General features: G+C 43.6%; 1 pseudogene across 1 annotated transcript; it reads left to right on the top strand.

Annotated features, from left to right (window-relative positions):
- The first annotated feature begins 565 nt into the window (after nucleotides 1-565).
- LOC308506575 (biogenesis of lysosome-related organelles complex 1 subunit 5-like) lies at nucleotides 566-1,147 on the top strand (annotated as a pseudogene). The gene has a single exon. The product of its transcript is annotated as a biogenesis of lysosome-related organelles complex 1 subunit 5-like (transcript).
- The last annotated feature ends 13,377 nt before the right edge of the window (nucleotides 1,148-14,524 follow it).

Below are 14,524 nucleotides of genomic sequence, written 5' to 3'. Positions count from 1 at the left end.
ATGCTTATAGCACATTGTGTCTCCATAAATCGTATTGTCAATGTTCTGAATTTTGCCCCCATCCCTATGGTTCCTCATTTCTTTGGTTTTCATTTTCCTTCACAATGGTCCCATGGAGTATCTTTTCACACTCTATTGGCCACACTAAAAAGCCACCTTTTGGAAGCAAAGAGGAGAAGGTGACCTCTCTATGTTCCAGATGAGAAAAGACACAGAGGGCTTCTCCCCTCCTCAACTGTGTGGATTAACAAGTTCTGCTCAAAGCTGCAATTCTTCCCCAGAGTTGCTAGAAGCAGGCTGCCCGCTGGACATTGGCCCTGCCCATTCTACTGGCTGAATCCTGCCAGCAGGGGCATAGCAAGGAGAGAGGGTCAAGCCCGTTCATTCAGATTGTCGCCTTTCCCAGTCCCTCGTGTTTTTTTCGTCTGTGTGCCCCGAGATGATGGTCACAGTTGTTCTCTATAAATTTAGGAATAAACTGACAAGTCCAGACTATATTGAAGGGAAAAAGGAGGAAGTTTTTTGTTTTAACTATTACAAGTGGATTGGGACGGAGCTGGTCGGGATGAATGGCGGAGGGATGGAGACCACTGTGGGTGGCGAGGCCACCGTGGGCAGCAGCGACAAGAGAAGGGACTCGCTAGGGACTGCGTGCTCGCCAGCACACCTCATTATCAAGGGCCTTGGAGGTATTCATTCACGGCTTTTAGACCACAGACCAGTTATTCAAGGCAAAACCCATTATTTTGTGAAAGAATTAGAAGAAAAACGTGGCCTTCGAGAATTGCGAGTTCTTGAAAATTTGAGGAATATGATCCATGAAAGAAATGAACAAAGGTAGAGAAACAATGTAAGACAACTTAAACGAAGTTCTCCAGAGATGGCAAGCAGCTACTGACTCAGTCTGAGACTGCAAGAGAGGGAGAAGGAACGGAAAAAGATTTGTAATGACCGTTTACTAGCTAATGAAAAACAGCGTATCATCCAGTGGGAGGATTTCATGAAAGAATAACAGAACAAACAGGCTGAAATGGATGAAGAGCGCAGAACAGCTATGAAGAGGCTTAAAGAACAACAGGCCGAAATGGAGAAGGTCCTAGCAAAATTTCAACCTTGTAAGAACTTGAACTACAGCAACCGTGAATAAGACCTAACTGGACCATCAGCTCTAATACATCTTTTGGAGCAAAAATTAATATAAGACCCGGTATTATATTATATATTATGTTATGTTATGTTATGTTATGTTATGTTATGTTATGTTATGTTATGTTATACCCAGTCTTATATTATAGTAAAATAAGACCGGGTCTTATATTAATGTTTGCTCCAAAAGATGTATTAGAGCTGATGGTCCAGCTAGGTCTTATTTTTGAGGAAACGAGGAATGACAAACTGATGAGAAAACATTGGCTTCCCCCAAAAAACAATTCCCACCAAACCATTTAGCCTCTGCTTCGAGCTTAGCAATATATTCAGTGACACTCATATCAGAAGAAAGGAACTTCTACTGGAGTCTTCATTAAATGTTTAACAGCAGAAGAGTGCTATATTTTTTTTTAGTTTTAAGTGCCTATGTATGATGATTTGAATGGGGAGGAGTAGGAGGAAAAATCAGATAAATATACTCTTGGTTAATCAGAACTGGTCTTCTTTTCCATTGGTTGTCTCAGACAACTGTAGCATAGAGTTCTTAGAGAGGGAAATAATGCATTCTTGTACAGGACTAATGCTAGTTTATTATTGTGGCTTAGAAGGCAGAGGAAATACCTGTCTGTCATAGCCTCCCTGGCTATTGGAAGAATGTCTGAAGTGTTATTCCATGAGTAATGTAGACAAAAACAACTGTTCTCAGAGCAGAGATCACTTCTGAGAGTGGTGAGAGTCAGAACCTTGCCTGCTACGGCAAAGACAGCCTTGTTGGTTTTAGAGCTGCCTGTTGGGAAAGGTTACAGATTTCGCAGTGCTGCAGAATGCTATGTTTCACGGGATGACAACACAGACTTGTGAAGTTTTGTGGCCTTCGGCACTTAATATTGTCAGCTTCTAAAACATGGCTTAGAAGGACAAGCTTACCAAAAATATAGTTGACTTAGCCTTTCTATGAACCTTTCTAAGAACCATAATCTTGCCCATAGTATTTACCTCATTTTTGTATCTGTTTTGCTGGGGGTAAGCTTTGTAAGATAAATAATGTCTATACATGGTTAACTGTGCAGTAAGTAGTCAGCAAAATCTGCCAAGGAGTCTCTCCGGAGCCACGTAAAGATTGTGGTTCTGAATATACCCAAGTATTTGCTCACATGGTGAATGATCCATGTTAAATGTAAATCCTTTTTAGTGTTTAACGTGTATTCTCATAAGCAGGTGTATTATGATGAAACATGTACCAATTCTGTCATCACTGGGATTTTTAAAAATCTGCACTTAACCGTCTAATTGAGGAAGTAAGCTGATTTTTTATTTGCCACAAATGAAGCAAAATCAAATGCAATAATTTCAAGAGATTTATGGCAAATGAATTTGATGTATGGATAAATCTTTCAAATATTTTTTTTATTGCTCCTCATCAAAGAAAAGCACAAAAAAGAAAATACCCAACTCCCTCATGTAATCTCAGTGTTGCTAGTGCAGAAAATGGACAATGCTTGCTTGTGTGAATTTATGGCTTACTGTCAAAGCTTCATTCTTGGCTGCATGTTGAAAATGTGATTAAAGTTAATAGAGGAGATGAAAAAATATATATTAGAAGTGGATCAACCTCTTTATAAATTCATTTACCACAAGCAGAATGTACTAAGTGATCTGCCAATTCTTCTAAATGCCAATCTTCAAGTGAGAGTCCTGTGTATGGCTGGTGACAGAACCCGGAGACATGACGGCCATATTTGGTTTCCCGGCCTGCAATGTGAGAAATTCCTTTTACCATAATAATATTAGAGAGGCTCTATCCAGCCAAGCAGGGTTCACTTTCTTAAGTCATAAAGGTTTATCGGGTCAGGCAAAGTTGCAGAATCATTTAATCTCACCTTTCATCATTCATTATGGTGGAGCCGAAGCTATCGATCTCCAGATTTATGTGCCTGTAATTTTTCTCATATCGCTCTGAAATGAGGTGCCTGTCTGTTTACTCCCCAGATAATCCTGTGTTTCAGGAAAATAGAAGTAATCCTTTCTCATAACTGATGTAATATATTATATCTCAATTCAGACATCTTCACCGTTTTATAGATTGATGGTGATCTAACTAATCGTCCTGCTTCCTACAGCCCAGCTCATCTCTGAAGCCAGAGTCTACCTCTTAAGCCCCACCTGCCCCTCTACTTCCCCGTCTCAGCTTGAAACTCTGAGCTGTTGGATTTTCTCATCCATCTCTTGGCTGTAGCGGGAGGGCAGAGGGCTGCCTTCAGACCCAAGTAGCAGCTGCTGCTGCCAGTACCAGGAGCAGAAGGTGAACACCCACCCCTCCCCAGCCTCCAGCAGCCCTCTCTCCACATGCCCCTCAGCTGGCACAGCCAGTGGCTAATGCTCAGGCTAATTCGATACTCCCAGCTCCATCACAGTTCATGATCTACTCAACATTGAAACTTATTTATTCTCTAGTTAGGAAGGTTCAGGTTTCTGGTACTAAGATTAGACTCAAGTCTTAGGTAAAGGTATCTCTTTTCTGAAACTGGTGTACTAAGATTCTGGTACATTTTCCAGAGATGAGAGGTTTCCTCGCTTAGTGTGCACTAGAGCTGTCTTACTTGATCGAAGATTCAATCAAGTATGGTCTTACTCTCGTGGGATCAGATTGCTTATTCACAGCATCATCAACTTCCCAAGTAAATAAATGAACAAATTCAAGTCACTTGTTTACCCATCTCAACACTTTCTTATGATACTCTTCATATTGAAACCTTGCTTATATTTTTGCATATACTTGTCTCTCCACTAGATGATAAGATTCTAGGAATGTTCCACTGTCCTTAGCAGATAATCTTATCATGGTTACGAGGCAGTGGTTTTCACCTTTTACACAAAGCAGTGGGAAACTGTTGAAAGTTAATGGACTGATGGTGTTGGGTTTATGATGGTGGCACAGGAAGACCCCGAGCTCACTCCTCCCACAGATACAACAAATGTACAGCTGCCTATGGAATAATTTTCCTCTGGAAAGGATCTGAGCGCTACATGAACATCACCTCCACAACAAATGACAGAGGCCTTCAACAGCAGATTGGATGAAGCACAAATGAGTGAACTGGAGGACAAAACAATGGAACATACCAAGACAGAGCAGCCAAATAAAACAAGAATTTTAAAAAGTCATGGTAACCTAAGGGACGTCTGGGACAACAGCAAGTGGAATGACATTTATATTATAAGGGTTCCAGAAAGAGAAGAGAGAGCAGATGTGCCATAAAAATTATTCTAAGAAATAATGGCTGAAAATTACCCAAATCTGGGAAAAGAAACATATAGCCAGTCCCAGGAACCCCCTAAGGGTTCCCCCTAGTGGCCCACACCTCCGATTGGCTATTGGTACCCGCTCTCTGGGGGATACCACATCTGCCTCTGAGGCCCAGCTCTCAGTTTGGAGGGGGTTGTTTTGATTTTCATGGGAGAAGGTATATTTCCTGAAGAGATCAATTGCCTCTTGCAAGACCAACATTTTCTCCAAAGATAGGATCTGTCCAGCACTGGTGGCTCTACAAAAGAGAAATGGTGGTGGAAGAGGATATTCCTGTGAAGTTGGGACAGTAGATGGAATTAAAGTATATCGAGGAGGAAGAATTGTTCATGTTGCTTGTGATTGGATAGGTAGGTTTCATGAAAGGAAATTTTCAGAGGACTTCCAGAGTTCCTCCCCAAGGAGTAGGGACAATGGTGATGGTGGTGCCACTTACAGAGGGCGTTCTGGGAGGAAGAGTTGTCGGAGCTGGGAGACAAGTTACGCCTTGGATGTGTTAACTCTGCTAGCTTCTGCTTTCATTCTAAAAAAGCGTTCATGTTGAGTGCCAAGACCAATACTTAATTTTTACCATGTAGATTGATGAGAAAATGTCAGCAGTGTCTTTAGAACACACATATGCCTGTGTTCAGGGAACACTGGTATTTTTACCTTCTAAGTAAAATCTGGTTGGCTTGATTTTCTGTTTAAAATATGAAGAGTTAGTGAATATTTCAAGCAAGTGGGGTTAAAGGAGATAAAAGAATGTAAAAACTCATATTTTTTAATGTTTCTGGAAGGATTGATAGAAAATGGGCTATAGAATTTGTCCCCAAAGACTGGCTGACAAGGACTTAAAGGGGCTAAAACTGTTCTTTCTGTATCTTTATCTTCTTGTTTTGTTTTTTAATTTCTTTTTTTAACCAAATGCTACTACCAGGAAACATAATCTGTGTAGAATATCAGTACATGCTCTCCACGTTCCTCCAAGAATGTAGTCTCCTCATTGGGAAATCATCTGAACCAGCTGTGTTTGCCTTAGGACTCGGTTTTCAGAGAATCTGGACGTCCCAGGATGTCTGAAAGAGGCCAGAGCTCAGAGATAATGTCTGTGCCCATATTTTCATAGGCTGTGGTGGGATGAGCTTTGCTGTGACCCCACCCCCCACTAAGTTGTCAGCAAGTTGTGGGGTGCCATTGCTAGCAGTTTCTACTGGGTTCTTGCACGGATGAAGAGGGACAGGAAACAACCCTTGACCAAACTAGTCTTCTGTTTCCCCAGCGTCCCTTGCTGCACAGGGAAGTAGGGGTGGCGGGTTGGGGGTGGAGGTGGTTGTTCTACTGGTTTCGTCTGGACTCACTCAAGCAGCCTGTTTAACCAGAAGCCAGCAGAAGGCTAAATTCAGCCAGGACTATGGAATAATCCATCCTCGCTCTCCCAGTGGTATTTCCTTTTGATGGAGGCAGGAGCCAGGTGGGGCTTTTCCCCCTGGCTCATCTGTGTTCTAAACAAGCATGTATGAAGCCTATGTTTGTGTGTCCCATTGGTCAAAAAAGTCACATGGTCAAACCCACAGTCAGTACGGAAGGGGGCTCCATGAGGGCAGGATTCCAGGAGGCAGGATCCATTGGGCGGCATTAGTGTGACCAAATCCAGAGGATTGATTTCATTTCCCAGAATGCACCAAGCTTTTTTTTTTTTTTTTTTGCCTTTGCATAGTCTGTGCCTTTATTCATTCAACCAATACTTAGAAACCCCCCACCCCCCGCCCCCCTGTACTGGACAAAATGCTCAGGGTTCTTTCCTTCTAGTGGGGGGAAGCACACAATTAGCAAGTGCAGAAATAAACAGGGTAATTTAAGATGGTGAGAAGAGCTCTGAAGAAATAAATCAGGGTAGTGGGTAGAAACCACCTGGCAAGGTGGAGAAGCGAAGTTACGTGAGGTCAGGAAGGTCTTCTAAGGAGATGACACTGGAGCCCAAGTCTGAATGATGAGAAGGAGCCAGCCATGTGGCCTGAGAGGTGGTGTGTTCCAGGCGAAGACACAACTCAAGCACCCCATCCACTGCTCTCACTGACCGGCCGCTCCACTGTCTTCTTTGCACAGCCCCTGGCTTCTCATCTTGGCCTCATGCTCACTTCTTTGTATCGGCTTTCTCTGTCCACCCAACCTAGAGTGGTCCATCCTGCTCTCACCACCTACTTTACTCGTTTAGAGAACTTACCATGGTGTTTAGTGATTTGCTTGTGGTTGACTTGTTTACGTCCTCGATAAACTCTTGTGCCCGTGGAGATAGGGCTGGGTTTGGATGTTTCTTGAATATTTTCACTGAACTATGATTATTCAACATTCAAAAATAATTGCTAAATGAATGAATGAGGGAATTCACAGCGTTACTCCACCAGCTGAACGTGTGTCCACGAGACGAGCTGACGGTTATCCTCTCTCAAGGCTGGGATGGACCCTGCAGGCATCCTTGCAATTTCTCTGACTCTACACTTAGGTCAGCACTGCCCTGTCCAGCCCAACAGGATTCAATAAACTTAAATCCCAGAGAGAAAGCTTTCGGATTTCGGTCCTTTTTCCTTAGGGGACTCTCCTGGGGTTCTTATACAAAATTCCTACCTCTTTCTCCTGCTACCTTCATATTCTTCATGAAAAATGAAATGATTTAATTCTATTTCATTACACATAATTCTATTTCATTACACTTTCCATGAACAGTGACAGCAGTTGTCAATCCCAGTGTGCTTACCGGGTACCAGACACCTGAGGCGTATCATCACTAACCCTCGCTGCAATCCTGTGAGGAAGGAATTCTTTCCTTCATTTTTCAGGTGAGAAAGCAGAGGCGTCCAGAAATCAAGCCAATTCCACAATGTCGTCCAAGGAGGTAAGTGGGATGTCAGGGCTTCAGGCCCACCAGTCTAGAGCTGCCGCTCTTCCTGCCACCCACATGGCTATTGTGTTGACCCACTCAGCATTTCCAACTCTGAAATCCAAAACTTTCTACAAGCCAAAAGCTCTTTCACAAAAACCTGACCTGACTTGACCTGAACTCATTTGTGAGCAAAGCCTGGGGGGAAGGGGAGATGCAAAGCTCCTTATAGTACTAGTTGATTCCACTTCGTATGACAATGTATACATTCAGCCGAAAAAAAATAGTAATGTGTTAAATTACAGGAGCTCTCCAGCCCCTCCACAATGGCCTCACTTACATAATACCAGCCTTTATAGGACCTGAAAGGTCCCGAGTTCTGAAGCACATGTGGCCCCAGAGGTTCAGATGAGCGACTGGGAATCCGTAATAAGTTGTTCGTGAATGACTATAGTTCACAAAGCTTTTTAAGAGCTGGAGAAATTTTCTTTTCTTTTGCTGTCGTGCATAAAAAAAGAATTTAGGGGATTTTTGTTTTCCATGTGCTGATTGTTTTTTTTTTTTTTTTTTTTTACTTTTCTACAAAGCAGCTTCATTTCCTGATTTCAGGGTATGGACCATACTTGATCCCGAGGGAAGTTTTGGGCTGCTTTTTCATGTAGAAAGACATTCAGTTTTAAAGAAAATGGAAAAAGGGGAAAGCACGTTTAAGAAGCATGGAGATTTATTTCTGTTAAATTAACTTTTAAATTTTAATTCCCTAAAGCAATGGCTTAGAAGAACTTTAAAGTGAAGGTACTAAATGGATCCAACTATTAAAATGCATTAAAAAATGATTAAATATTGGAAAACATAAGAAAATAATTATGAGTGCTTTGCATTTACATGTCAGTTAGTTTACTGAGCATTTTCATCTACCGGACCCCATTTACTGAGTGCTGCTCTGAGCACCTGCGTCCTCTTACACAGAAAAGGGGCTCTGGAGAGCTACTGTCAGCCAGAGAGCGCCCAAGGGCTCTGACACCAATTGCAACATGGGTGGGTGTTGTGTGGGAGGTTCCCACCCACCAGGCAATGCTCCCACGCCAGTGGGGTGTCCTGCAATTCAACTTGTTGACTGGCTAAAATAACTCTCCAGAAAATCCACCAAAAGAGCAGTTTATTCAGGAACAGAAAACAAAACAAAACCACCACAACAGTGTGAGCACGCACATCCCTGTCCAGAGCTCCAACCAGCGGCATGTGTGCAAAATGCAAGAGAGACCCTTCCCAAGATGGCCTCTCCCTATAAATGGTCCCTCCCCTGGAAGTTACCATAAAGTTTTAACAGGAACTCAGGACGAGAGAGTTAACAAGGGGCCCAGCTCCGCCCATAGTCCTCCCAGCTCTATTAAGATGCCAGTTCACTTTTATCAAACTCACTTCTGACACCATCTATCTGCAGATAGTGCCAGATCCCACAGGTTAAAGGTTCAGTCTCACAAGACTGTCCCCACCACATGCCAGTCACAAGCCCAAATTGTCTATCACCTGTGCTTCTGACCCACTCGCTATAGATGATGGGAGGTTGCCACGACCCCCTTTTCGGGTTCAGTTTATCTGCTAGAGTAGCTCACAGAACTCAGAAATATTTTACTTACTAGATCACCAGCTTATTATACAGGATAGAACTTAGGAACAGCCAGATGGTGGAGACGTACAAGGCAAGGCCTGGGGGAAGGTGTGAGGCTTCCATGCTCTCTCTAGACCTCATTCTCCCCAAATATCCACATGTCCACCAACTCAGAAGCTCTCCGAACACCATCCTTTTGGAGTTTTATGGAGGCTTTCTTACATAGTCATGACTCATTAAGTCATTGTCCCGGTGATTCATCTCCAGTCCATCTCCCCTGCCCACAGGCCCAACCCTCTAATCACAGGGTTGGTTCTCTTGGCAACCAGCCCCCATCCTTAGGTGGGGGTCCAAATATTACCTCATTAACATAGCAAAAGACACCTTTACTGCTCTCAGTACTTAGAAAAATTCCAAGCATTTTAGGAGCTCTGTGCCAGAAAAGGGATAAAGACCAAATAAGAAATATATATTTCTTATTATAAATCCCAGTATCACACTACCTTACAAGGCAGATTTCTTCTCTATTGTCCCAGTGACTCCCCCGGGTCACTCTAACTTAAATCTGCACTTGCTAATATACACATAATCCTTCTCCTATAAGCTCTTTTCTTTCTTTGGCTTCCTAAGTATGTGGGGAAGCAGATACTTTTTAAAAAGAACCCTAAAAGTGGAAAATTGTCTCAACAAGATTTTTGTCTGAACACGTGCACCAGAAGCGAAAATGGAGTTCACCAAAACGTGGCATTCTGGGGGTATCAGAAAGATGACTTCCCATCTGTCCATCTTTCTTGTTAAAAAAAGCTGCCACCTTCACTAATTGTGTGTGTTTTCCCTCACGTTAAAAAAAAAATACATGCGTATATCACCGTCCCCTCCACATAAGAATCACTGTTAGAATCTTAGTAAGACACAGGTGAGACATTGAAAAAAACCAACATCTACATGTTTATAAGGCAGTATATCCTCACTCCTTTTCCTTTGTCCAGTAGCGTTCCTCTCAGTCAGAGAAATATGCCATGAATTTCAACGTTGTGTATAATGACCAGAAATGATCGAAAGCCCACACGGAAAGGGGCTGGGGGGTGTGGTGGCTAAATAAGCAGTGGCCATCCATACAGCAGAATATTGTGAAGTCTCCCAAAAGTGTTCTTTACATACTGATATGGCTGCATTTCAACAGGTGAAAAGGGGAAAGTAAGAGCCCAAAAGTCTTTATAGCATTTGTATTTTAAGAACAAGAAAAGCATGCATTTATTGTCGTACTGTGCATCAAACATCTAGAGAAGAGTATAAAAGAAATTCATGGCTTGGTTCTCTCTGGGGAAAGAAGATGGCAGAAAGATTCTTTTGCTTTGTACCCTGTTATACCTTTGAATTTAGAGCCCAATGAACAGATCACCCATTGAAAAGTTCAAGTTATGAATGAAAACATCCATAAATGATGGAGGGACTCCTTGCATGACCGCGCCCCAGGCCAGCAGAGTTAGTGGGGGCCTCACGCTGGTTTACCAACTGTGCACATAATGGCCCCTGCTCTTCTTACTTTCAGTTCATTCTTGTTTAGGTTTTTCCTTACGTTTTGGCCACTGGAGAGCACACATCGCCCTTTGCTTCTGCCTCATGGGGGCTTGTGCTGTCCCCCTGCGCTTGGGTTCTTCCTAAACTCTCAGCCTCTGGTGCAAGTGGTCATCTGCGCCTGCACTCAACTAATGGTCAGTATTACGTCACAGAACAGGGTGGGACCAGAAGACCCTGGACTAGAAGCAGGGCTGAGCTGGCGGGCAGCGGTCAGGGTCTGTACTGGAAGCCTTCCCAAGCCAAAGTCAAGGTCAGAGTTCAGCGGGGAGGCCTGGCTGAGGTCCAGAGAGCAAAGCTGCTCAGATGGCACCGGACAGGATTGACCCCGGGACTCAGGTTTATGTTTGCCATTCAACCTGGGCACTAGAAGCAGAGGTCAACTTCCAGAAAAGATGGGTTCACAGATGGCCACTCCAGAATGAACTAGGATGTACCTCCTTGACTGGCCTTAAGCACTTTACAGGCTGAAAACAAATAAGAGAGAGAGACAGGATTCTGCAAGGACACTTGAAATGTAGTGAGGTCAAATGGGACTCTTGTGCTCCTACATTCAGTAATTCTAGCCCAAATTTTATCCCCTAAGAAGCCATGGGTCACTGTGACCTCCACAAACTTTTATGGCTATTCCCTGTAGTAGGGTTGAATGACTTTGGGGGCCGTCCTGATGGTTCAGGAGACAGGCGGGTGACCCGGTGGCAGTGTGTGAGCAACTGTGTCACAAAATAAAGCCATGGTTCATTTGAACAACCAGAAGCTGTGGGGTCTCAGGCAGTGCCCAAATGCCATGGCACCATTTGTTTTGTTCCTTGTTCATATTATGATGAAGGGATTAAGCTGCGCTCGATTTAGCTTCATCTGGACACAAGTGTTTGTCAGGAGCAGCATTTCTATCCCCCAGAATTTAGTGGCAGTACTCAAAATCCCCAGGCACGTCACTGATTTACGACCTTTACATTGGCTCAGCAGCAGCCTTCCAAGGGACAAGCTCTCTCAGGTCCCACCTCCAGGTTCCTCGCAGAGGGAGTGAAAAGGGCTGGCTTTTCAAGCTCACTTTGGAAGAGGCAAGAGGAAGGAGACTGAATGCAGAACATAAATCAGTTGCTTTAGGCAGGACACCTGCCCCGTCAGTCTCAGCTCCATCCAAATGGAAAAACTGGTGGTCTAGGATTACCCTCAAGCCGCCCGTGGTCACGGCCCTAAAAGGTCACGTCTATTACCACTGGCATTTCTCCCCCCTGGGCTGTTTTCTGCGTGGATGTCATGCTCATCTCATGCAGAAGGCATGTTCTTCATGTCACACCATTGCTGCTAATATTTGATCTACTAAAAGACACCCTAGCTTTCTTTTTTTCTAATGTTGTCTCACTGCTAACAGATGATTCCTTTTTTCCTCTCCACTCCAGCTTTATGTTTTAAGGACTTGAGTCCTTAAGCAAAGTTTTTTTTGACTGTTCCTCTTGAAGATAAAAGGATTCTTTTAAAACTATTATAGTAACCAAAGTACATGGCACTGTCAGCCCCATACCCAGGAGTGGTCGATGCTCTTTTGGAAGAAGCCGCTGGCCTTTCTGAATCATATCATGTTCAGCAGCAAGCGATTTGGCACTATATGTGTAATACCAGAAGTTGGGGTGGGGAGGGCTGGAAACACAATCTTAACCAAAACACAAAATCAAGATAGAAAAGTGTAGCGACAGCTGGTGCCAGCTGAAAGCACCCCACAGTAGAATCGCATCCAGCTCCGCAGGGGGTCTGGGAGAACTCCTGTAGCCTGGGGCAGGAGCACAAAAGAGCACTGTGAGAATGGCAGACATGAACCCGGGTAGCGAGCCCCCCAGGAACTACCAACAGAAGGACTAGATAACATTGCCCGGAATTGACCTTCCCCAGACCAAATCATTGCGTACAATCGGCTCTCTTTGTTCTGGGACATTCACATTCAGGGTCATTGCGAGGGGAGTGTGGGGTGTGGCTCGCTCTTGAAGGACCCCTTTGGACTCCATGTCTCTCCATTTTAAAAGCATTATTGGCATGAACCTGGGAAGTGTTTTTCCTGGACTTCTTTCTCACCAGACTGGTTCCGGCTGCCTCCTGGGTGATGATGGAAAACTAAGGCACTTGCCAACATGTCATTCTCCCATTTTGTAATCCTCAGGCAATGGCACAGAGGTTATATGGCACTTTCCCAACCAGTTGAAGGCAGAGCCTAGGGCAGTCTTAAAGGATTTAGGGATATTACTGGAATGTCCAAGTATTGCATATGGAGAAACTCTACCCCAGGGCCACATAAACTAGGTGTAAGGGGATGTGGTCAGGAGGCTTGCACTCAACTCTTTTCACTCTAAATCCTGGAGTTTTGAAACCCAAGGCCTTTCAAGTCCCAGTTGAGAATCATTGCCCAAGTAGCCTCTCCAAAGTTTTCTGATTCCAGAAGTTAAAGGAGCGCTAAGAAACCCCAGGAGAAGACCCTGAGCGCTGTTCCTATGTGTGTTGTTGCTAAAGGACTTACCAGAGATCTTTAAGAATCTTACCAGAGATCTTTAAGAATCCTTAAAATTCTTCACTTACTTACAGCCAAACCCACCTCAGAGATCAGCTCAGTATAAGATACATTTAGGGAGCTCTCACTTGAAGCAACTTGCGAAAAAAAAAATTGAAAAACAGCAAACTGAGCATCAGACACATGACTTCTACTAACTACATTAATAACCCAAGTGATCATTTATCTAAGAGGAGAGAATCAGGTAGGACTTCCATTCAGACCTTGCTATTTTGCCTTTGGTTCAGCAAACAGGAATCTTTTCTGAAATCTTGTTGTGGGAAGTCTAATATAAATGTATTTTTTCCCTCCAGCCTTAGAAATAGGAGGGAGGGAGATCTATGATGTCCTATCCTGTGGTTTGATCCTTTACCCCAAGGAGTGGAAGAAACAAAGCAGATTTTTGTGGCATTATGTCTTACCAGTAACACTGGAAACAAAGACTTTAGATCACGTGGTATTTGGTTTTTCTACAGAAATGCTGGAAGGGTGGGCCCTGAAAAGGCCTCAGGGGTGTGTGTGATGGGCTTGTGGGTCTGGACAGGCTGGCTGTGGATACCTCACCAACCACTCATTCAGAAGAGACCATGGCCCATGTCACATCTGGGCCTCCACGGACAAAACCAGGGTCTGTGTGTGCCAGCAGTATGGGGTGTCTTTTAGGGAGACTGCAGTGACTCTATTGGGGGTATAACTCACCCTACCCTGAACTCTTGTAATAATGAAGTAAGAAGTGATGAAAGAAAAGTTATTATTACTTTGACCCAGTATGAAGACCTAACATGCTGACGCTTATATCTGAACGTAAGTTCTTCATCTGTGAAAGCCTCTTTCTACATTTTCAAATAGGAATACTGATGTTTGTTCTACAGACTCCTTAAAAGCTATAAATAAGATCATGTGAGTAAAAGCCCCCATTTGATGGGAGCTATTCTGAAACAATGCCTTTCTAGAAAAGCATCTGCAATCATTCCATTGACTCCTTACCCATTTCCTAGAGAAAGCCTTAGAAAGGCTTAGGTCCCATTTTGTCAAGGCTGATTAGGCAATGCACTCCATCCATCAAAGTCTTGGAAGTTCTGTCCCAGCCCTGTGTCCTTCATTCCCACCCACTTAACCACAGTCCACGCAGTTTTCAGTTATTACTAGTGTACTCAGTAAAAAGAACAGCTATCTACGATGGTACACCTGCTGTGTACCTTCATCTCCAATCCTCCTAAAAAACTCTTCATGGTGAGTATTATTAGTAACCTGGTTCACAAAAAAGAAATAGCATCACTCAGAGAAATGGGGGTGGACAGGTAAAGAATTTTCTAGCTAATGCTAACACCTGAAAATAGCTGTGAAGCAAAAGAAAGTCTACAGAGGCGGATGGAGCCCTGTGGGTCTGGCTTTATCGCATGAGGTGTCTGTGTTTACTGTTAGTGATCAATGAAAAGGATGTGTCAGGTCCTTTTGTGCACTCCGTCCTCGAGT

This window comes from Rhinolophus hipposideros (genome assembly GCF_964194185.1).
Source record: "Rhinolophus hipposideros genome assembly, chromosome: 13".
In the NCBI taxonomy this organism is placed as follows: Eukaryota; Metazoa; Chordata; class Mammalia; order Chiroptera; family Rhinolophidae; genus Rhinolophus; species Rhinolophus hipposideros.
The sequence above is the reverse complement of the archived record's forward strand: the minus strand, read 5'-3'. Positions and strand labels throughout refer to the sequence as shown.